The 24407-nt window shown below is 39.0% G+C and overlaps 1 pseudogene; it reads right to left on the bottom strand.

The window, feature by feature from the left end:
• Nucleotides 1-14415: 14415 nt before the first annotated feature.
• On the bottom strand, nucleotides 14416-24127 carry LOC102922628 (protein FAM229B pseudogene; annotated as a pseudogene).
• Nucleotides 24128-24407: the final 280 nt, after the last annotated feature.

The raw sequence follows: 24407 nt of genomic DNA, 5'->3' as shown, positions 1-24407 counted from the left end.
TGTGTGTGTGTGTCTGTCTGTCTCTCTGTGTGAGTGTTTGTGTGTATGTGTGTGTGTGTGTCTGTGTGTGTCTTTGTGTCTGTATTCACGTATGCCAAGGAGGAGGTCAGAGGACCACCTGCAGAAGTCAGTTCCTTTATTCCATCATGTTGTTCTTAGGGACTGAATCAGACTTGGCAGCTAGGCCCTTTATCTGATGCTCCATCTTGACAGTACAGACCATTCTCGTATGCATTCTTCTGTTTATAACACTAAGACGTGCCTACTTGAAAGAAATACCTGAAAATGTCAAGGCACAAGCTATATTAATTGATAATATGTTCTTTGGTGCTCACCTAAAATCATCCATATGTTCCACTTTGTATTCTGCTTTTTAATTTCAGCAAGTATAGGTTTGTATGCAAAATTTGATGATTATTTTTAGTGTGGCCATTATGCTACTAAGTGATGTGTTCTGATGTATTCAATCATCCCTGTAATAATTGAAGTTTAAATTGTTTCAGGTTTTTCAGAAACCAAACAGTGGCATTTACATGACTATTTTCTCTAAGTGTTTTCTCGAGAATGAATTGTAGCTGCTGCTTTCCCCGGAGCATTTCCTCTTCTGTGCTTGTGTGTCTGCTGTCTTCGCAGTCTGAGTCCTGGGACACATGAGTTTTTTCATTTTCTCATGTTTGTGATTAATTGAAGTGTTTAAGGTAATGCATTTTTCCCTTACTATGTTTTTAATTATTTTCCTAGGGCTTCTGATATATAATATTCTTACTTCTGTTCCTCCTTGTAGCATATATAATGGGTTTCATTTCATTTTAGACCAAAGTATTACTTGTGAGTGCTTTCAAATATTTATAGCATTGTTTCACTGAATTCATTTTCATATTTTGACTTATATTTAAATTATACTTGATGACATATTTAAAATATTTTCAATTTTATCATTTTTATTTCTACTTATTTTTATACTTACATTTTGTATGTGTGTGTGTGTGTTTATATGTGTGTGTGTGTGTGTGTGTGTGTGTGTGTGTGTTGCACACACATTTGTGCAGATGCCTAAGGGGACCAGAAGAGTACACTGGTTCCAATAAAGCTGTCATTGCAGGGGGCTGTGGGCTACCTGATGTGGATGCTGGAAACCAAACTCTGGCTCTCTGGAACAGCAACAAGTACTCTGGACTGCTGAGCTGTCTCTCTGGCACATTCAAAACTTTCTGTGTAATTTATTTTTTTAGGGTAACTCGCTGAGAATTCTATCTAAAAGGTAATGAATGATTGCCTAATTCTACACACACAATATAGGTACAGAAAGGCTTCCTCCAGCATGCTGCTGGTGTATCCTATTGATTGTCCTGCATTCTTTTCTAATGCCTATTTGTATCAGTTCTTTAAGAATCTCATACACACACACAATGTATTTTGATCCACCCCCAGTACCCACCCTGCACTCCATTCTTGATTCCTGCCTATGACACTTTGTACAAAGACTAAAAGAGGTCTGTTCCCATTATCATTGGAATGCTGTTTCCCCTTGTATTTTATGCATCTATTCATCTTTTTAATTTGGATTACCATCACAGATACACATATTTATGTGGAATCATGTCAATTTACAAGCCATTCTCTGTCATAGTTAATGTATTATTTTCACCTTGAGTCTAACATTTTTCTATTATGATCGGATATTGGTAAAGAATTGCTTTTGTTCACCAACAGCAGAGGAATGGGAATTGGTGGCATAGGCAGGTCAATTTTCCTCCATCTACCACCACCCTCACCATGGAGCCAAGGCACAATAGGTGGGGGGAGGGGTAAAGTAATTCTATGATGCCATCACTGGTCCAGGCTCCTTCTATCTTCTTGCTCTGGCATCCTATGAGAATCATTCTCATTCCAAAGTCAGCATATGGCAGTAAGTAGGCAACCCACTGGAATCACACTTTCATCCCAGCCACCAGCAGAAGGAAGAATCCTGAGCTCCTTCTGAGCAGCTCTCCTGAATGCCTCCTCAGACAGCTTCTTTTCACATTCTATTGGAAAGCAGTTGCTCATATGGCCGGCATTTGAACGAGGCTGAGAATATGGTTATGCTTCACAAAGTCAGATTTCTCTGAGTAAATGAGTTGCATATAAATGCTGGTATCTGACATGGATGACTCTTCTCTTTTTCATTATTATTCTTTTTTTTTTTAATTTTTTGAGACAGGGTTTCTCTGTGTAGCTTTGAGCCTTTCCTGGAACTCATTTGGTAGCCCAGGTTGGCCTTAAAGTCACAGAGATCCGCCTGGCTCTGCCTCCCGATTGCTAGGATTAAAGGTGTGTGCCACCACTGCCTGGCCTCATTATTATTCTTTATTTTGTTTGGAGTGTGTATAGTGTATGTGTGTGCATGTTTGTGTATGGGACTGTGGGATGACATGTAGAGGTCAGAGCAAAGCACAGCTCTTACTCCTCACTTTCCATCTTGTTTGAAATAGTCCTTCTTGTTGTTCTTGCCTGAATACACAAGGACAGCTGGACCACTAGTTTCTAGGGATTCTCCTGTCTGTGCATCCCATTTCCCTAAGAGTCCCAGGATCTTAGACATGTGCTGTGGTGTCTGGCCTTCTGTGGTTTTTAGTGCTCTGAACTCAGGTTTTCACATTTATGTTGAAAATACCTTACAAAGTGACAATCTTCCCAGGCCCATGAACATTTCTTGAATATAATTTCTCATCCTTATTCTCAGTCATTGTCATTGAATATCTTTGATTTGTTTAATGTGGGTCTCTTTTTTGGAATCACCCTGCCTCAGCTTGTTTAGATTGACGTACTGATAAGTACTACCACAAGTAGGTGGATCTTTTTCTATGAAGAAGAGGCTGTTCAACCATTTATATTATTATTAAATACTCTATGTCTTGTTGTCTTTTTATACTTTCTGAGTCTTACCTTTGTATCTGACTTGGCATTATTTTCAATGTTTTTATAAGATTTTATATTATTTTTCCTTTGTTTAGTTATATATTTTAAAGATTTTCTTTGGTTCTTTTTCTTTTGATGATGTATGTCTGTGCATGTTTGTGTATAGGACTGTGGGATGACATGTGGAGGTCAGAGCAAAGTACAGCTCTTACTCCTCGCTTTCATATAACATATAAGATACATGATGTTTTATTTATTGATTGATAATTTTATATATGAATACTGTATTTATACCATTCTCCCTCATCTTCTCTTTCCTACAACCAATCTCCCCCAAGTCCTTCCCACTCCTCAAATCCACAGCTTCATGTTCTGTAAGTATAATTCTTACATACAGGTATATGTGTATGTAAATAAGTTTATAAACACACCCAGCTGAGACCGTTTGGTGGTTAGGGCTGACGTCTTGGGATTGGCTAATCTATTAGGGACTGGTACCTGGAGAAGACTGATTCTCATTCTTGTATGAGTCATTATGTCTATAGCTCATCTTCTATGTGTGAAGCCTTATGAGATTTCCCTAATGTATGCTGGCATGTCATCTGGTGTTGTCATTTTTAGGTCCTATCTACGCAATCATATGGTTGAGATATCCTGGGTAGAGTTTCCTACCACATATAGGAGTCATTATCTCACAGCAGAAATCCCATTCCTCTGGCTCTTAGGATTTTTCTACGCTCTCAAGATGTTCCCTGAGGCTTAGGTGTAGGGATGGTGTTTTAGATGTACAAGTTGGGGCTGGGTTACCCACAGTCAACTTTCTCTGCAACTTGGCTGGTTGTAGAGTTCTTTCTGCTGCTAAAGGCTTCTTTTTTGAGTTGTAAAGCTACATTTACCTGTGGATATAAGGATAAGCATTTAGAATGCTGTTAGGAATTACTCAGCTTAGGAAGGTCACAGCAGTATGTTCTCAAACTCAACTCATCTTAATGATATGGATATTATACTGGCTTAGTAAAGCAGCAGCGGAATGTTCTCTTGGTCCATGTCCTCACCAGCTAGGGGGAGTAGGCTAGGTTTACAGTACCAATATGAAATAGGTCCATATTTTATATCATATGTTTCATACACTTAAATAATTTCATTAAACCTCGGAGTATTCATTTGTCAATACTAGAAGTGCATTATCTATTGGTCTTTCCTTGTCATAAATAGAAAAAGTAACTCACATGTGTTTTCTCTCATTGTACTCTGTCTTCCACCCACTTTTTCATAACTCTTCAGCTGCTAAACTGTATATTGCAATTTTGCTTCATTTTAAAGGGCTGAAACAACCATATTCTCACGTGCATTGTACAAACATTCCAGTTTCTTCATATCCTCAACAACACTTTTATTGTCCTTTTGAAAAGTAGTATTGTTATTGCCATTCATGTGTGCTGTGTGATGTTCTGTATGTTAAATGTGTTGCTCTGATTGGTTAATAAATAAAACACTGATTGGCCAGTAGCCAGGCAGGACAAGGAAAGAGGAGAATTCTGGGAAGTGGAAGGCTGAGGCAGAGAGAGCTGCCAGCCACCACCATGAGAAGATGTTAAGATACTGGCAAGCCACGAGCCACGTGGCAACTTATAGATTAATAGAAATGGGTTGATTTAAGAAAAAAAAAACAGTTAGCAAGAAGCCTGCCATGGCCATACAGTTTATAAGTAATATAAGTCTCTGTGTGTTTACTTGGTTGGGTCTGAGCAGCTGCAGGACTGGCGGGTGAGAGAGATTTGTCCTGACCATGGGCCAGGCAGGACCAGAAAAACTCCAGCTAAACATGTGGTTTTGATTTGCATTCTTTCCTGGAAAATGATGCTGAACTGCTCTTCATATATTTATTAGTCAATTGTTTTCTTTATATATTTACATGTTTAAAATCAAGTTATTTGTTTCTGTATTTGGTTATAATTTTTATATAGTCTGCATTTGGTATGTGATATTGGTTCTCACTTTGTTCACCTTAGAAAAGCCTTGTCATCTGGACAGAACTGATGTTTCCCTATCCTGGTATGGTCAGTGCTTTCTTCCTGATAAGAGAAGGTTTGCATTAGCATCACTCTTTAGGTTGGGAATATAGAATGTGGGCAGGCATGTAGACAACTGCAGCTTTGGGACTGTTTTGTTCACAGTTTTCCTCTTGTGCACATTTTCTATTGCATTTGTCAAATTCTAAGAGCGTTCCAAAAGAGAGAATACTCTTGAAGTTCCATACGGCTCTCCTAGTCCAGTGAGGATTAGCCACATTTGTAAGACAGTGTTAGAGACAGTAGCTCCCAAGTTTAACTAGGTTTTTGATCACATGAGCCATGGATGCCCGGTTCTACCTCCAAATTTTGCTGTAGTGTGGAGCGTGGCAGGGGAATGGGGGGATTTTAAATGCTCTCTGGAAGATGCTAATGGGAAGCTGAGGTTGAGAAGTAACACATGAAGCAACAGAATCGACTGCCTTCGCAAGCACTGAGAATGGGCAGCCTGCCTTCATGCGTTGGTTGTCAAGTAAAGTGTGTCTGCTGCCCTGTTGTCTGACAGCAGACAGATAACACTCTCGGGCTGGTAATGTGTGCATAAGCACGGAGTGAAACGCTGTAGTCTAGGAGCCAGCTGCTCTGTGAAAAATTAAGAGAAAGGACATTTGGACACGTCTCCATTTAGCGAAGCCACTCCTCAAAAACTGTCTACATTTATTCAGTTTCAACAAGCATAGTTACCAACACTGTTCAGACTCAGGTTTGGGATATTCTAATGGGCTTTACTTATTTTTTTCTGATTACCTTTCTGCTGTTTGTATGCCTGTTTCGTGAACCTTCACCTTGAATCGTGTAATTACATGTTCCTATACTTTCCCCCAAATGTCCACGTAGATTACTACCATTAAACCACTAATTGTCCCACTCTTATCATATTTTTTAATTCCAGGATCCAGTACCACACTGTCCACACAGGCAGATGCAACTCCTTCAGGGGAAGAGTATAAGGATTGATACAGGAGCTGTAGCCAAAGTGTTCCTCGGCAACACATTCGTCAGTAAATACGAAGAATTGAACTGCTGCTGCAATTACAAGGACAGGATGGGAACGTTAGCTATTGGTAGATTCTGAGGTGTCTGAGGAGTCTGAGATGGGATGCTGTGGCCTTGATTAGTGTAAAATCATAGAGGAAAATGTTCTGTTCTCTGAGTCTGAGTGAGCTGATGGCAGGAACAGCTGCGAATCTCCAGTGTAAAGGTCTTTCAAAGTCCTCTGTGAATGTCAATGATTTCTATTTCCACTTTCATACCTTTCTCGAGAAGAAAATGCCTCTTAGTTACCTGGTAACATGAATTTATCCAAAATGCTAGCTTTCCTTCTTCTGCCTTTATACACGGCACATTTCTATCAGAACTGGGGTGTCGTGCTCCATATTGTCACACCAAAAATATCAATGTTCAGGTACAATTGCCAAAAACAAAATCAACAAAGCCAACCTGTAGCTTGAATAAGAAACAATTCATTGCTAAAAAAAAACCCAAAAAACAAATGCCTGCTGGCTATGCCAGGTGTTGGAACCCACATATAATGAGCTGGAGGAATCAAAAACTGCATTAGCTTGTCTGAGCCCAGAAGTGACTTGTTCATGATATTGGAAAGTTACTTAATCCATTTGTACTTCAGCTCTTCTGAAGCAGTTTTTTTTTTTTTTTTTTAGATTGCATGTGTGTATACCACATATGTTGCTGATGCCCTCAGAGGTCAGGAGGAGTCCTTTGATCACCTAGAAGTGGAATTTTAGATGGTTGTGAGCTGCCACGCTGGCATTGGGAATTCAATTCAGGTCTTTTGCAAGAGTCACAAGTGTTCTTAAGTACTGAGCCATCTCTTTAGGTCCTGTAATTTATTTTCTTAATATATGAAATGGAGGTAATGACATATAGATTTACATATAATATACTTTAGAACAAGCAGCTATGGCTGCTTAATAATTGTTAATTATTAGTTAATTGTCAATTATTAGTGTTTAATTATTAATGATTAGTTAATGATTAGTTGTTAATTTTTGACTTTCTTTGTAATTTTTTTCTATCAGTCTTCTCATTTTGTGATTGTCACATTTGCAATGAGCCATTATATTCTCTGGCTGGAAAAGAGAAACAAATTACGCTTGTGTAACATCTGCTGTGTGCTCAGTAGAATCTTCAGAACTATGCATTAAAAACTCAAGGTACATGGGAACATTTCTTTTGTTTTGTTTCCAATGTGTTATTTCCATATAGCTAATAATGAAACTGAAACCCAATGGAAGTTTGAAGTTTACCTAAAGTCACAAAGCTAGTGAAAAATTGAAATGAAATTACAACTAATATATATATGCAAAATTAAAACTCAGCTTATTTCCATGAATATAACATGGAAAACACGTACATTAGAACTGGATGATCTATTGCTGTCTTTCAGAACATAGGATAGATACATCTTTCCAAGCCTTTCTCACTTTATGAGTTTCTATCAAGCAACCAGGTCTTATTTTGCTGGGCCTATCTTTATGAGTGACTTGACTTTGTTCTCTTGACACTTTCAATACTCTTTATTCTTTGTTTTTAACATTTTAACTATGATATGCCATAGAGGGTTTTATTTCTGGTCCTGTATATTTGGAGTTCTGCAGGTTTAATGTACTTGGATGAGTATCTCTACCTCTAGGTTTGAGAAATTTCCTTGGAAATATTCTCTATGCCTTCACTATGGTTTTCTCCTTTTCCTGTACCTATAATCTGAAGGTTAGAGACTTTTATGGTGTCTTAGAGCTCCTAAACTGTTTGTTCATATCTCATTTCAAATCCATCATTGGTCCTCAATGCAAGATCTAATTCCTCTATCTGTCTTCTGTTCTTGACTTCCTGATTTTTAGCATGATCCATTAGATTGATGAGGCTTCCCATAGAGGATTTTATTTAGCTTATTAGACTTTTCATTTCCAATATCATTTCAGACTGGATGTTCTTCAGTATTTCTACCTTTATTTTCATGCCTTGGAAGGACGTCTATTTCATTCATGTCTTTGTTCCTGTTTTTTGTGGTTTATTCATGTCTTTGAATTGTTTGAGCATAATTATAACCATTCATTTGAATTCTTTGGTAGTTCTTCTCTGCAATTTTTCATTATGTGTATATCTTAGTTAGGGTTTACTCTTGCTGAGAAGAGACAACATGACAACAGCAACTCTTATAAAGAAAACTTTTAACTGAGAGTGGCTTATGGTTTCAGAGGTTCAGTCCATTATGATCATGAAGGGGAGCATGGTGGTATGAGGCAGATATGGTGGTGGGGTGGAGAGTGCTACATCTTGCAGGCAAATTGACTGACTGTCACACTGAGGGGAGCTTGAGAAAAAGAGACCTCAAAGCCAGCCACCACAGTGACACCCTTCCTCCTTCCTCCTAAGAGTGCCACTCCCCTTGGGGGCCATTTTCTTCCAAACTACAACAGTGCTATTATGATGAGTCACTGATTTGTGGAGGAACCATGCTGTCTTTGATTTTTATGTTATTTATGAAGTCTTGGAGTTAGTTCATTGGCTAAAGTTTTCTGTCTTTCTTTTGTATTTTGTAAAAATCTGAATCACATTTGTCCTTTTAGTGGTGGTACTTGCACTGTTCAGTGAAGGACTAAGTTCTGATAAGGTGTGTGTGTGTGTGTGTGTGTGTGTGTGTGTGTGTGTGTGTGTGTGTGTGTGTGTGTGTTCTTTCCCTCTGCTGGCCTGGCATGCAAGGCAGGAGCCTCTGTCTCCAGTCTTCCTCTGAGGGCTTATTTTGCGTCAGCTAGGACCTTTTACCTGGGTTTCTATCTTTCCCTGTGATTGGTGGATCTTTTCATACACCTGTGAGCCTTAACCAAGGTCAGATCTGTTTCCCACCCTGGTTCCTCAGCTACTTCTGGACCTGCTTCGAGATATGTAGCTTTCTATACACCTCTGGGTTTAAAGTAAACTTTGCTTCCCCACTTGGGCTATACTTTCCTCAGAAGCCACTGTAGGGTATAGAAATCCCCAAGTACTAATAGTTCTTATACCAGTTCCGGACTTGTCTCTAAGAGAAACATTTTTGATAACGGGACAAAGGTTTTAAAATTCAAGATTATTTAAGGGCCTCAATCATTTAAACTTGTTTACTGTCTATCATAAATGTCACTGATCTCATCATAAAGATATATTAATATAAAAATATTTGTCTGGAAATTACTTATACTGCTGATGATAAGATAATAATTTAATTTTATAGTACTCAAAAATTAATATATATTTATTAATGGGGAGAAAGCTCTGTCAATAAAGTACTTGCTATGTAAACATGAAAAAAAAGAATTAGGCAGTATGAAAACTGATCCTTAAAAACAGCTATTTTGTAAAATTATTTAATTTCTTTTGCCACATTTATGAAAATGAATATAATATTATTGGCCAGGTAAATCCATAGCTGGAGAGAAAATTAAATGAGCTAGTGAATGTGAAAATGATGGAAAGGTGTGATAGTGCAAGACAGTATAATATCTTTGAAAGAAATCTCTGTGCCATTGTTATTGACAATCACAGGGACAGACTGGAGAAAGTGGAAGTGAAGTGTAAATGAACCTTAGCTTAACTGGTTTCATTGGGAAGTTGAACATGGGGAAGGTAATAGAAAGCAAGGATCGGGTCAGGGAAGGAATTGTGTAGAATGCAGAATGGATGAACTTTTGAACAAAATAAACATTCTTGAGAGATGTTTCCCACAATGTGAATGAAATGGGTTTCTTTTCACAGCTGACATTTGGTTGTACACATCAGTTAAAACTTCAAGTGCAAAAACTTATTTTCCAAAATGTGTTCTAAGGAACAACACATGCTGGAAATTAATTTGAGCTGCTTGGAAGAGTTTGAAATTAGAAATTTATAAAACACAGACCACATTCGTGTATCTGTTGTCACTAAAGACCATATGCTGCCTGGATGTGAAGCTATTGCTCCTCTCGTGACTCTTCACTGGCTGCTGCAATGGATCTCGAATGATGAAGTATTTGTCACCATTCTCCAATTTCACACTCCTTCAAGATGTTTGTTACAACTAAAATCCCTTAAGAAAGTAAGTCTAATAGCACATGCATATGTAACCTCCATTTAAAATTGACTAGGAATTAAAGGGAATCTTATGCTTACATAAAGCCACACTGGGACCCTAGAGTTCTGTTCAAGTTGATGTTATCTGGATCTAGTATCCTTCCAATGCCAAAACATAGGGCTACCCTTTTATCGCCATATGCTGTGGAAGACACACATAGAAAGATGTACTTTGTCTAATTCCTAAACATAGTTGTTTAAGGATTTACACAAATGAGCCAGATGACAAATGAGAGTTCTAATCAGGCCCAGAGGAGGAGGGGGGGAGAGAGGGAGAGGGACAGGGAGAGGAAGGAGGAGGAGGAGGAGAAGGAGGAGGGGGAGGGGGAGGGGGAGGAGGAGGAGAAGGAGAAGGAGAAGAGAAGGAAGAAAGAAAGAAAGAAAGAAAGAAAGAAAGAAAGAAAGAAAGAAAGAAAGAAAGAAAGAAAGAAAGAAAGAAAGAAAGAAAGAAAGAGAAAGAGAGAGAGAAAGAAAGAAAGAAATGAAACAAAGAGGGAAGGAAGGAGGGAAGAAAGAAAGATTGATTCTGGAGGTAGATTACCTAATTCCCTTTGAAGAAGCTGTTACCTAGAATATTTCAACAAACAATTAACCATTTAAGATAAGAATGATTTGGGTTGAATTTTGTCTGCATAAATAAGAGATAACCATGTTGCCTAGCTTTACCTGTAAGTACATGGCCAGGAAGATGACCAGACCACAGACATTTCTAGTAGTAGGATTGTGGAGTATGCTACCGTGAGCACTGGGAGTCTCCTGGAACTCCCAGCGATGTCAGGGAAGTGTTTATTGGAGTGACTCACTTATAGCTGGGTAACAGTGAAGACTCACAGACAGAGCAAGCTCAGTGGTCCCTTAGCACCTCTTTTGATTTCGTGATACTAGGCAGTGTCCTTCAGCATCTTTGAATTCCAATCACACTCCTTCCAATCCTTCATTTTTTACTTCTGCCAAATAAAGAGAATGGTAAATGAAAACAATCTTCATTCCAAAAGGGGCAACAAGATGTTTCTTTCTTTTGGTGGAAAAGGATACCAAATTAACTATCATGAGACAAAACTGTGATAATAAATTTGCACACACATACCACCTATTTAGATCTCCCAAGTGTAACTTGAATCAGTCAGAAAAGCCTGGGGCACTGTGGGCATAGTGCCACATAACTGAGAACATGCCAGACACTTCTGCACACAAAGACACATGCTCATGTGACCACAGATTCCAGAATTGCAGTCAATACCCTGCTAAGTGGAGTTTTACACACAGCATTTTATTTCACCCTAAGCAATGTTACAGGGTAGGTTTTGTTCAGAGGAAATCCGTAGCCAAAGGCATTCAAGGATACATTGTGATACGTAGGAGTCAAACCCACTTTTTTCTGACATTCAAGTTCACACTTAAGCATGGCTCTAGGGAGAGGCAGTGCTTGCAGACAGGATGTTGTCGGCATTCCTTGTTCTTCTCTTTCCTTCCTTTGTTTTCCTTGGCCTGGAAGCCTGGTGAAGGCAGGTGTTATACCTGTTAGATTTTTAGCACATAATGGATGCTCAGTTAGTATGCTGTCTCTTCCAAAGACTTAATTGAAACTATTTAGGAGACAATCAACTAATCATGAAGATGGCTTAGGCAACACTTCAAACCAATTAAGTTCATGTACAGTTTCCTGTTATACATGTATAAGAGTGATATCTGAAAACCTATTAAATTAATTCTTTTAACAAGCAAATATATAAGACACGGAGTTTGTGATTTAGTTGTTTCTTATTTCTTAGTAGTAAAATGGTATCTCTTCTAATTGATATCTTCTTAGAAACTGTAAAATCCATATAAACCCAGGATGATCTGTTGTATTTAAATTAAATATTCTTTTCCTCCTAATCATCCTCTATAAGTGCCTTCTTGTTTCACTTAGGGTGAACTGGGTTCTTGCTAGGGATCACCATGTGAAATTGTGTCTGGTGCCAGTGTCTGTCTCAGCAGAACCAGTTTCTTCCTAGGTCTCCTGGCTGATCAGTTTCGTCCTTGAACATGTCAGATATGCTTTTGCTTCAGTCTTTTTTTCTTCCCTTTGCCCTTGATTTATAATTAATTGCTTTTTTCATAATTGTTCTCAGAACTGATGCCATTCTTATCTCTGTTCAACTGTGAATTTTTCAGAGACCCTTTCCATCACACACTAACCCCTACACTCAATCACTCTCATCTACTTGTATTTCTCTGTTCAATTCCATACAGGACTCATTATTTTGTGACCTTTTCTTGTTGCACTGGCTTATGTAATGTCTGCTTGTAGATGTAACCAACTGTCTTATTAAATAAGAAACACAGAACCAATGCAAAGAAGAAAGCCAAGAGAACAGAGCTAAGAGCCTTACCTGCCTGCTGCAGCCAGCCTCTTCAGCCAAAAGACCTCTCCGAAAGAGACCTATTTCCTGTCTGTTTGTCTTTATATAGACTTTCTGTTCTGCCTTCTCATTGGTTGTAAACCCAACCACATGACTGCCTCATCACTACCTGTATGTACATCTCTCCAGGTATTCTATGGTATTGAGATTAAAGGCATGTGTTTCCAATGCTGGCTGTATTCTTTTTTTTGTTTTTTTGTTTTTTCCAGACAGGGTTTCTCTGTGTAGCTTTGCGCCTTTCCTGGAACTCGCTTTGGATATCAGGCTGGCCTCGAAACTCACAGAGATCCGCCTGCCTCTGCCTCCCGAGTGCTGGGATTAAAGGCGTGCGCCACCACTGCCCGGCCCAACTGGCTGTATTCTTGACCACACAGAGATCTACCTAGCTCTGCCTACCAAGGGCTGGAATTAAAGACGGCTGGAATTAAAGACGTGCGCCATGAACGCCCAGCTCTGCTATGGCTTGCTATTAGCTCTGACCCCAAGGCAACTTTATTTATTATTTATTAACATACAAATAAAATCACATTTCAGTACAATTAAAATATCACCATATCTGCCTCTGCTGCCTCCTCTCACTGAAGCAGGAATGAATGCACAGAGCAGACTCACAATCTGTTTCCTCGCTGCTGTGTTTAGCATTAAGAATTATGTCCAATGTCACAAGGCATCATCAAGTGAATTTGTGGATAAATAGGCAGGTGGATGAACAGGGCTCTCTAAGGCTGATGTAGATTTTGTGGGATTGGGTAATGCAAAGATGGGCTACGATTAGCCACTTTATTGTTGGAGTGAAATATCATTTTTAAGGTCAGAGTGCAAGTATACAAAATATATTCTTTCCACCAGAGAAAGTTCCCAGGGATAATATTCAGAAGTCCAGACTCGTGGGGTTCCTGGAGACTCATAGCTGAAGAGGAGTTAGGGGTCACCAGGAATGGCACAACAGCTATACTGTTAGCCAGACATGATACAGGGAGGCAAGGGAAGGAGCATCAGGACCACACCCCGCACTCTCCACCTCACAGATCTTATCCCGCCTCTTCTTTGGTCCCAAGTCTTTCTCACTCATAGCTGCAGACTGAGAGTATTTCCAGCTACTCCTGACAGTTGTGGCCTGACAGAGAGCTCTTGCTAATGTCTCCCAGGTTGAAATACCCCTTCTAGCTTTGACTCCAGGGTTAGGTGACAGTGGAAGCGGTTTTCCCTTCCTCAGTGATTCCTGTGGGCTTAACCACTAGAAGGAAATGGAAGGAAGCTGCCAGGTGGAAAAGGGAGAAAGGACTTCCTGTTGGCATCCTTTTCCCTTTCATTTCAACTTTAGTCCGACAATGATGCTCATCCTGCTGATGATAGTAGGTACCCATTTTGGTTAAAACTAGCCCCACGGTATCCTCTTCTGGACAGCTGTGACAACAGAGTTGTCCTATGCCTGAGGGTGTGCTCTACAAACTGTCTCTTGAGAGGCCCCAAAGCTGAAGCTATACAGCTGGACCATCAGGCAGTCAGTGCCCGTTTCTGAGAGAGCTCTTCTCTGTTTCTGAGGACCCTGTCTTTAAGCACCTAGTAATCCCTGCCATTTCTCTTTGTCCTCTCAACTGGGATAAACTGCTTCTCCTTGTAATTGCAACTTCTGAAACGGCAGCAACCCACAATCCAGATGCTCTTTTCTTAAGAACAGAAACATATTCTTTTGTTTTTTAAACATAATTATTTATTGATCTTTGGGAATTGCATATCATGCACCCCAATCCTGCTAACTTCCCAGTCCCTCCATATCTGCACCCTTCAAGAGTGCCTATTTTCTCCTGCCTAGCTATTGGCCATTCAGCTTTTTATTTAACCAATCACAAGTTGCCTTCGGCAGAGACACATCTTTACAGTGTACAAAAAGATTATCCCACAACACTGCTTCATTACATTTGACCCAGTCAGCCCTTGATAGAGAAGACGTAATGATGCTGTTTGGGATGCATTTGCTTGCTGCTTTATGCAGGTGACTTCTGCATTGTTGCATAGACCACGATGGGTGCATATAGATCACAATGGGTACATATAGACCACAATAGGCACATGTAGACCACAATGGGTGCATATAGACCACGATGGGTACATATAGACCACAATAGGCACATGTAGACCACAATGGGTGCATATAGACCATGATGGGTGCATATAGACCACAATAGGCTTGTATAGACCACAATGGGTGCATAAAGACTATGATGGGTGCATATAGACCATGATGGGAACTTGAGTTGTTATCAGACAGTGACTTCCAGTGCATCTTTGGAGTTGCCTGTCAGGTGTAATCTCCTCCCCATTATAGGCAGCACTGGAGCTCAGCCCAATTCTAGCTCAACTGAAGAATTTCCTTCTTCCACTGGAAACCTCCTTGGCTGAGTCCCACACTGAAAAAGCAGAATCCACTGTAATACAAAATAGGCTAGGTCTGATTCCTATAGAGACAAATAAACAATTGCTTCTATTACTTTCCAGAGAAGGGTAGTCTTACCAGCCCGTTGTTTTGATGTGTGAAAAGACACATAACGAAAAACTTATTAGGTGAATTGTTCATTGATATTAGGTAAGTTCATGGCATGCAGCCCCACCCATTAAAGGGGAATTTCCCATGTCACCATCCCTCAGCCCTTATAAGTACACTTTTCTTTTCTTTTTATGACTTAACTGCTCCAAGTCAATACTTCGAACATCTGCCTATCAGTGACTATTTTACCTAGCATCCTGTTGTAGAATGTGTTAAGATTTCTTTCCTTTTGAAAAAGCTGACAACTAGTCCATTGCATGACTACATCGTATCTTATTCATTCCTGTGTGGACAGATATATGATCTGCTTACATGTTTGAACCATAATGAATGATGTTTTATTTTCTATTTATTTGGGTATAAATACAGAAGTTCCTTGCAGAACTGGATGGTGATTCTGTTTATTATTGTGTGAGGAACTACCATATTGCTTTCCATAGGAAATGAGTCTTTTTGTAGTCCCACTACAGTACACATGATGGCAATTTCTCCATATCTTCTTTACTCTTTGTTACTTCTGTTTTGTATTGTTTTAGGGTAAACATCCTAATGGGCAAGAGATGATATCTCATTGCCATTATTAGTGATGCTGAAACATATTTTCATGTGCTTATCAACAATTATTGCATTGTTTATGGAAATAGCCTGTGCAGATCCCTTTCCCAGTATTCAATCCCATTGTTGAACTATTAGTGACTTTAGAAGTTATCTGTACACTCTGGATTATTTATACTTTATACTTTATCCAAATATATTACTTAAGTGTCTTCTGTTGTTTGTCATCCTTTTTTCCCAGATGATACCACATTCTAATGAATACCAGCTTTAATTATCACCAAGTGTTAATGTTTATTTTGTAGCTGGGGCCATTGGTGTCACAGTCAAAATGTCTTTTCCAAATCTGATGAGAAATTTTGCTCTGATTTTTATTTTAAGTTTTGTTGTGTCAGATATTTAGTACATTTGTGCAGATGTGAACCAAGGGCCATCCCTGGGCACTCAGATCTCTTTGCCACACTATTGTTGGGAAGAGAGTTCTTTTCCAATTGAATAGATTTGGCAACCTTTTTAAAAAGATCTTTTGATTGAAGAGAAGAAAGCGTATTTCTGGGATCCATTTCATTGTCTGTTTGTCTGTTTTCATGCCAGAACAATACGATTTGGATTATTGTTATTTTTATGAAGTGTTTGTCCACAGTCAGGACAAATCTTTGTCACCCACCAGTCCCACTGCCACTCAGACCCAACCAAGTAAACATAGAGACTTATATTGCTTACAAACTGTATGACCATGGCAGGCTTCTTGCTAACTGTTCTAATATCTTAAATTAACCCATTTCTATAAATCTATACCTTGCCATGTGGCTTGTGGCTTACCAGCATCTTTACATGCTGCTTGTCCTGGCAGTGGCTGGCAGTGACTCCTTCTGCCTTCCTGTTCTTTCTTTTCTCCTTTCTGTTAGTCCCGCCTATACTTCCTGCCTAGCCACTGGCCAATCAGTGTTTTATTTATTGACCAATCAGAGCAACACATTTGCCGTACAGAACATCCCACAGCAGTGTTAAGATCAGAAAATGTGAATCTTCTGGCTTTGTGCTACTTTCTCAAGACTATCTTGGCACAGGCTTCCTCTTCTGCTGCTTGGCTCTGTCCCTAGGCTTTGACGTATTGTCCTTTTGTGGCCATTCATCTCTCAGTGTTTTCTGATGTTCTTTGTGATTTATTTTTGAGACAGGGCTATGTAGGAGCATGTTATTTAACATCCAAAACTTGTAAATTTACAATTTTACTTTTATTACCTATGTCTATATTCATTGTGTTGTGTTTGGGAAAGATACTTTAATTTGTGGCCTAACAGATGTTGTATCCTAAAAAATGTTCTGTGTGCACTGGAGAAAAATATATATACTGTTAAAATTTATATGATGTTATTGAGTAGCCATCAGAGAATATCTGTTAGGTCTTGTTGGCACACTGTTGTTTTTTTTTAATTTTTAAAATAAAATGCAATTGCATCATCTCCCTTTTTTCTCTTTACTTCTTCAACTCCCCTCAGGCCTCCCCTCCCTGCCATGCAAGTAACACAGGACCAGACTCAGCATGTTGTAGCTGTGTATATAAAACAGTAACAATTGAAAAAGAAGATGTCACTATATTGTTTATTTTATTTATTCCTGTATGGACAGACATGTGGGTTGCTTACATGTTTGAACCATCATGAATGATGTGCTATAAACATGAATACACAATGTCTTCTCAAGACCTACTTTCTATTTATTGGGGTAGAAATACAGAAGTGCCTTGAAGACTTGGATAGTTTCCTCCAAGAACATGAAGGTGACACCCTGTTGCTTGAGACACTGCACATTTTAAACATGGAATTGAAAGAATTGAGTTGGAACTGACTTAGAAGCTTCCTCTTTGAGGACTAACTCCCATAGATTTATATGCAAGCTGACTAGGGAGAAAAACAATTAACAATCCTACCTACCTGTTAAGTCTATGGGACATAACAATTAGCAGCCTACCAGCATATCCCCAATGGTGTTAGAGTGGCATTTATATCTTGGCAACTAACAGCTGTCTAATTGGACTTGGGGCCCACACAATAGGAGGGATTTCAAGTCTGGTACTGTAATGCTAGTCAACTACTACAACCAGTGGTTGATGAGGTCATGGACCCTAGAAGAGAAACTATAGCTGCCACTGACTTAAACCAGCACAATGTCTCTCTTCATCCTAAATATTTACTCTTATACTCATGGATAAATGTAACTCTCACTTTTCATCAAAGAAGCTTATTTTTCCAGTCGACAGAAACTATTAGCGAAATATGTAATAGGCTAAAACACAAAGAACAAAAAGTGTGGCATTCCCAACCTCAAATGATGCACTTACAACAAACTCCCCTACTCAAGGGAACACTGTAAAAGAAGGGGTGGGAGACAGTAGGAACCAGAGGGTCAGGATGTCTGTGAAAAAATGGCGTCTTCTGTCTATGATGGGGCAGTGACTCGGAAATCTAAAACCTATATTGTCCTCCTGAAGATATCCCTATTTCTTTGGCTTTCTTTCTTTTCCTTTGATTTCCTCCTTTTTATTTGATTGGGTGGTTTCTATATCTTCTCTTCAAGTTTAATGATTCCTTCTGCTTTTATATCATTCCATAATTTAATTTTTTCAGCTCTTGTACTTTCTGGCTCTGAAGTTCTTGTTTTCATCTCAAGTTTATTATTTTATTAGGAGCTCCAGTTTGGTCATGAATTGCTCTTCTGTTTTCTCTACATCTTCCATTAGTTCTTTGCATGGTTTTAACAGCTGTTCTAAAACTTTTCCCTAGCAGGTCTTCCATAAAGTCTTTGTCAGGAACTGTTTCTCTTCATTCACTTTTTATGCTGAGTGTTCCACAATTTGAGTGTATGTGCCTTCACATACTTTGTCTATTTTTACATTGGGATCCCTAATAATTTGATGACTGCAGAAATCATATTCTCCCCCTTCCTACTTTATCGTTTTTTTGGTGGTTTTTTTTTTTTTTTGCTATGGCTTTGTTAATTACTCTTTCAGCAATTTTTGAAGGCAGACTACTAATTAAAAGATTAGCCTTAAGTGTAAATTTAAGTCTTCTGAAATCTTTCCTGGGAATGCATGCTCAGTTTCTAATTTTCTCCTTATAAACTTGTGGTTTTTTAAAATATCTAAGTATTTAATGTCTGCTTTCAAAGAATGGAAAAACACAAAACTAAAGAGATTACAAAAAAGAGGGCATTGGGTCTCTTGGTCCCCTGCAAATCACTTTAAGCTGGAGAGCAAGGCCTTTTATCCACTGAGGAGGCACAGCAGCAGGCACACATACTTGTCTGCACACCTCTGTAAGCAGAGCATCCATCAGTGGATCTCTGTTGTTTAGAGTACTTGTTTCCAACATGATGCTACAGGCATTGTGCAAACTGCTGCAGAGGCATGTAGTGAGTCCTCTATCATGGGGCCTGGGATGGGATGAGGGGGTATATAGCTGCTGTTGTGCAAAGAATTGAAGTTGATTAAAATTAGGCACACTTTACAGACCAAGCCCTTCTCTAAAGTTGCAAGACTTCCAAGACTCTCAAGTCCCAAGGCAGAAACAGCAGACAGAATCTGCCATGACAATCTTCGATGTGGGAGAAGAGAAGCCTGCTGATTTCTCTTTTAGTCTATCCCAAATCACTCTCATCTGTGTCTTAAAAAAAATTTATTTACTATAGTCTTCATGATTCTTTTATCTCCCAGTTTGGGATAATGCCTTAATATTTTTGTCCAATTACAAATTCCAGTGTAAAAACATAATTAACCATCTGTAGCCACCATTACCTTTCAATGTTATTCTGCCAATCATCTGTAGATAACTGCTCTTCATGTATTTTATTTCTTTCACATAAAAACAATTTTCCCCTGATTCTGAGAATTATAAACACAATTGCTACCATCTATCATCCATTGACTTTCATTTTTGTGGGATTTTTAAGTTTATTTCTTTTTGTTGGGAAATTTTGCAAGTTTTCATTGGTTTTGTAGATTTAATACTCAAGATGAGATAGCATGCTTTTTACTTGAATTAATGTTTAGGGTAGACACAGCTAGGTATGTTCAAATATTTGCTCAAATATGCTGTCCAGAACAAAGGGAAAACACAATATTCATGATGTATCTGTTTTGGTCTGTGAGGCAGGGGTCACATTGCTGGTGGATTGTGAGGAAGCACTGCAGGGGAGGTTTTGTAGGCACAGAGAACATCTTTGCGTGTCCTCTTTCCCTTGTGTATACTGCAGACAGAAGTTATTTGTGGCTGGCTGTTTAGTCCTTCTCTAAGAGGTATCAGGAATACCCTGGAGTCAGCTTTCAGACACTCTTCCTATGTGCCCAGAATGTTCATTTCCAGAGACCACTCACAGCTTTGAATTTGACCTAATGTTTGCTCTCTGGGCTTCTTCAACCTGAGATCCTGCTACTCTGCTGATCCTAGAATCTATGATGAAACTTCTAGGCTGAATCTCCCATTTAAGGCTAGCGGATTTCCTCCCTAAGGCTATAAATGCTTTTTCTTTTCTTTAGCTTTAAAGTCCCACACCTTTCCTCCTAATCACATTGCAACTGTTCAACGAGTGCAGTTCAGTTATCTTGCAGAGCATTCCCCAAAGTTCTATATTCATCCAGTTGTTTTATTACAGCATTATTTCTGTGCTTATATGTCCTTTAAATTAGAAAGTGGGTTTAGAAGGTTGATATGTAAGACAATATGGGTAAGACTAGTCATGGCTGATGCTAAACCTATAATAGAGAATTACGTTAGGAGTCCTGTCCTATCAGGGTGGTAAATGATTCTTGTTAACTTCAAACATTCTAAGATGGTGCAACCACATCTCTCCATTATAATGGTGGCTCTCCCTCTTTCAATCAGTAAGGACAATCATGCTACACATTAGGAAGGAAGGCTTTCTATGACCCTGATTCTCCTTACGTTTTTACATTCATTCAGAATACTTGTTTCATTGATTTTATACTGAGTGGTAAAAAGCAGAGACTATGATTTCACATCCCATCTCCATTTCTTACTAGATAACATTGTGAATAGAAGAATGTCTGTCTTTCCTTTCTACTTCAGCCACTTTTTATGTGGCTGTCAGGGGAAGGTGACATCACTAAGGGTAGGATGCCATAGCTTCCAGGTTCTGTCGATGTTGCATGAAGAAAATAAGCATTATAACTAGCTACTAGTTTCCCATCACACTTTTTGTATGCTTTTTTACTAGTGTAACTTTTATACTGAGAGTTTGTTTCTTCTCTAAAAGCACTAATGTGTTTGTTTGTTTGTTGAGCCCATGATGTTTTAGAGGTTTCAGTCCATGGTCAGTTGGTCCTGTTGTTTTGAACTAGAGATGAGACAACTCATCCTGACAGGAACATGGGACAGCCAAGTCACTCACCACAGCAACTGTCATTAGGGGAAGATGAAGAGACTGAGGTCCCACAATCCACCTGAAAGCACATCCTCAGGACCTAAGGGACTCTTGCAGGTCTCCAGCTACTAGATAGGGGTTGGTTCACTAGCCTAGAATTGGAGATTAAGCTTTTGCATTTGGACATTTGGAGGCACTCAGCCCCCAAATGCAGCAATATTGTATAGGGTACGAAAACTGGACAGCCAGAGTTCTGGTCCACAGCTTGCTTGAAACAGTTCCTTCCATGAACTCTCTTGTTATTAATTAGATATATAAATCTATATATGTTTGTGTTCATTTCTGCTTTCATTCAGCTTCATACATTGTTTTTTTCCTTACAATTAATTTTCTTTTAAATATAAGAAAAATGGGCTTATTATTTGAAGGTCAGAATATTAGAAAACACATTATCAAATTACTTCTAAAAATAACCATTTTTATATTTCAAGTTCATCATTTCTGTTTTATTTGGCAAATAAAAACACAGATTTAATTATTTTTCTTAAAATCATTAGTATGTTTATTCCTTTTCTTTCCTGCACAAATTTGTTTTGTTTTGTTTTGTTTTTGTTTTTCAAGACAAGGTTTCTCTGTGTAGTTTTGGTGCCTGTCCTAGATCTTGCTCTGAAAACCAGGCTGGCCTGGAACTCACAGAGATCCACCTGGTTCTGCCTTCCAAGTGCTGGGGTTAAAAGTGTGCACCCCCGCTGCCCAGCTTCCTGCACAAAAATTAACACAGCATGCTGTGGGATGTTCTGTATGTTATGTATGTTGCTCTGACTGGGTAATAAATAAAACACTGATTGGCCAGTAGTCAGGCAGGAAGTATAGGCGGGACAAAGAGAAGAGAATTGGGGGAAGTGGAAGGCTGAGGCAGAGAGACCTGCGAGCCGCCATGACAAGCGAGATGTAAGGTACCGGTAAGCCACGAACCATGTGGCAACTTATAGATGAATAAAAATGGGTTAATTTAAGATAAAAGAAGTAGATAACAAGAAGCCTGCCACAGCCATACAGTTTATAAGTAATATAAGCGTCTGAGTGATTATTTTATACGTGGGTTATGGGACTGCAGGGGCTTGGTGAGACCTGGAGAGAAGCCCTCCAGCTACAACAGCAAGCACCTCCTATAACATGTCCTTTTAAAGAGTATCCTAAGAACCACTTGTACCAGTTCTCAGCAATAACCTCCTATTTCATAGATGCATCCTGGTCCTTTTGTGAATATGCTACAGTCTCTCCCTGATGAAAATTTACTTTTCATGTAACACTACAGCTCATAATCAATATACTTTTCCATATTTTTAAGTTGATTTTCAACGTAGATTTCTTGAAGTGGGATAGTTGAGTTCAAAGATCAAGTTTAGGCTGTTAAATATCCCTCAGTTCTCTCTGATTGGCTTCAAGTGTCCTGGAGTTCTTACTTTTCTATGGACTCTGCCATTTTATTATCATCAAAATAATTCCCCTCCCCCTTGGGTATAGTCCTCAGTGATTGACTTGATAAATTTTAATAAAAGGTACTAATGTTTGAGACAGATAATCTGACAGAGTCCCTGTTTTCAAGATCCCACAGTCTAACACAGAGTCACTCACAACTGGTACTGACTCATGACAAGTGATGTATTAATGATGCTTGAATCAGATGTTATAGGATTCTGTAGATGATGCATCCAAGGAACTTTGAAACGCTTGAAAGAGGAGTGATCTTTAAGATGTTTTATGTGTGCTGCAGGGATGGGGCCAAACTGATGAACAAATCTGTACATCTGGATATCACAGGAGAGCCTGGTGCACTGAGAGATGAGAGATGTCCATGAAGCAGATGCACTTGGTAAGTTTGATGTATGTCAAGACATGAAGATGGCAAGTTCACCACAACAGGTCATGAGAGATATTGTACTTCCATTTGACACAGCAAGAAAAAATGGAATGCAATTCATATCAAATTATGTTTGGGCTATATGCTGTAGGTATGGAGGTAAAAATACAAAATTAGAAGCTTATGCATGTACTTGGGACAATTAGGCTCTGTTTAGATGCACAAAGAACCAAAGAATCACAAAAGTAAGACATGAAGCACTCAATCCTCTCTGTACCTATTTGGGTTTTTTTCTTTTTCTTTCTTTTTTCTTTCTTTCTTTTTTTTTTTTTTTGGATTCTCTACTTTTAGGACACTGTGCAAGTCACAAACTTGGAATTTCCTTCCCATCTCTTCCCACATCAAATGCATTCCTGAGTCCTGTGGGTTTTCCCTTCAAGATGGATCTCAAAACAGCCCCCTTTTTATTGTTCCTGTAGCCAGGCCCTGTTAGTCTCACTCTCTGGATACTTCCGACCCCTCGTTCCTATACACAGAAGCTAAGTGAACATTTTCCTCTCACGCATGGTCACAATGCTCATTCACTGACCCTATGTCTTATCCTGCTGTATTTGGGGTAAAGTCTGAGCCCCTTAACGTATCTGTATGCACAAGGATCTGGTTCTGCTCCAACATTGCACTTTGGTTTCAGCACCTTTTCCTCCTAATTACCTTGGCTGGATTTTTTGCTGTTTCTGGCACACACGATCCTCTTTTCTAACCCCTAGGCTTGTGCCTCAACTCTGCTACCTGTGTGGAACATATTTTTTCCACGATATATTCTGATAGCTGCCCCTTCCTCATCTCTCAAGTCTGCAGGTATGTATCACTTCGTGCAGATCTTCTTAATATCTAATCTCTGTTGACTCCCATTTTTGCTTTCTCAGGGCAGTATGGACTTTTCCTACACACCTAACAGATCATTCCCTCACATCTACAGTGAAATAGGCCGTACATATGTTATTTTCTCAACAACATGCTCTGCAGGACCAAGTTCCCATTTGTAAACAGGGGGTTGTTTGGCTTGGAGAATAGGGAGAGGACTTTGTTTCTCTGTGATGTACGGTCATGTGGTCTCCTGTTAAGCCATGCTCTGCTGTGGGTTGCTCTTCACCAATGATTTGTCCAAGAATGGGTGGCAGCTTTGTCCCCCCATCACCTGAGACTTAGTCACCAGTGTCTTGATATCAAGTCCTTGGAGGCTGATGTTTATACCGTAAAGTGGCCATACTGTCTTCACAGCCGACGGCTTCATACTTCAAGGACAATAACTTTAAAGAGAAAAGATAGCTTACCCAGATTTAGGGCTTTTAGTATAGAAAAAAACTTGATAAGAAAAAATAGTATAAAAAGTTCCTTAAGATTTTCATGTTATTCATCTTAATACTTTAGAGCCTTGGGTAAGTGAATTTACTATTGAAATTAACTGCACTTATTTCTCTTTGCTTCAGTTACTTACTTTAATATTTAAGGCACATATTTAGCATGCAGTGCACTCCTATCATCTGGTATTTCTGTAGACTTTTTTTAAAACA

The sequence above is a fragment of the Peromyscus maniculatus genome, chromosome 7, assembly GCF_049852395.1.
Source record: "Peromyscus maniculatus bairdii isolate BWxNUB_F1_BW_parent chromosome 7, HU_Pman_BW_mat_3.1, whole genome shotgun sequence".
Lineage (NCBI taxonomy): Eukaryota > Metazoa > Chordata > Mammalia > Rodentia > Cricetidae > Peromyscus > Peromyscus maniculatus.
The sequence above is the reverse complement of the archived record's forward strand: the minus strand, read 5'-3'. Positions and strand labels throughout refer to the sequence as shown.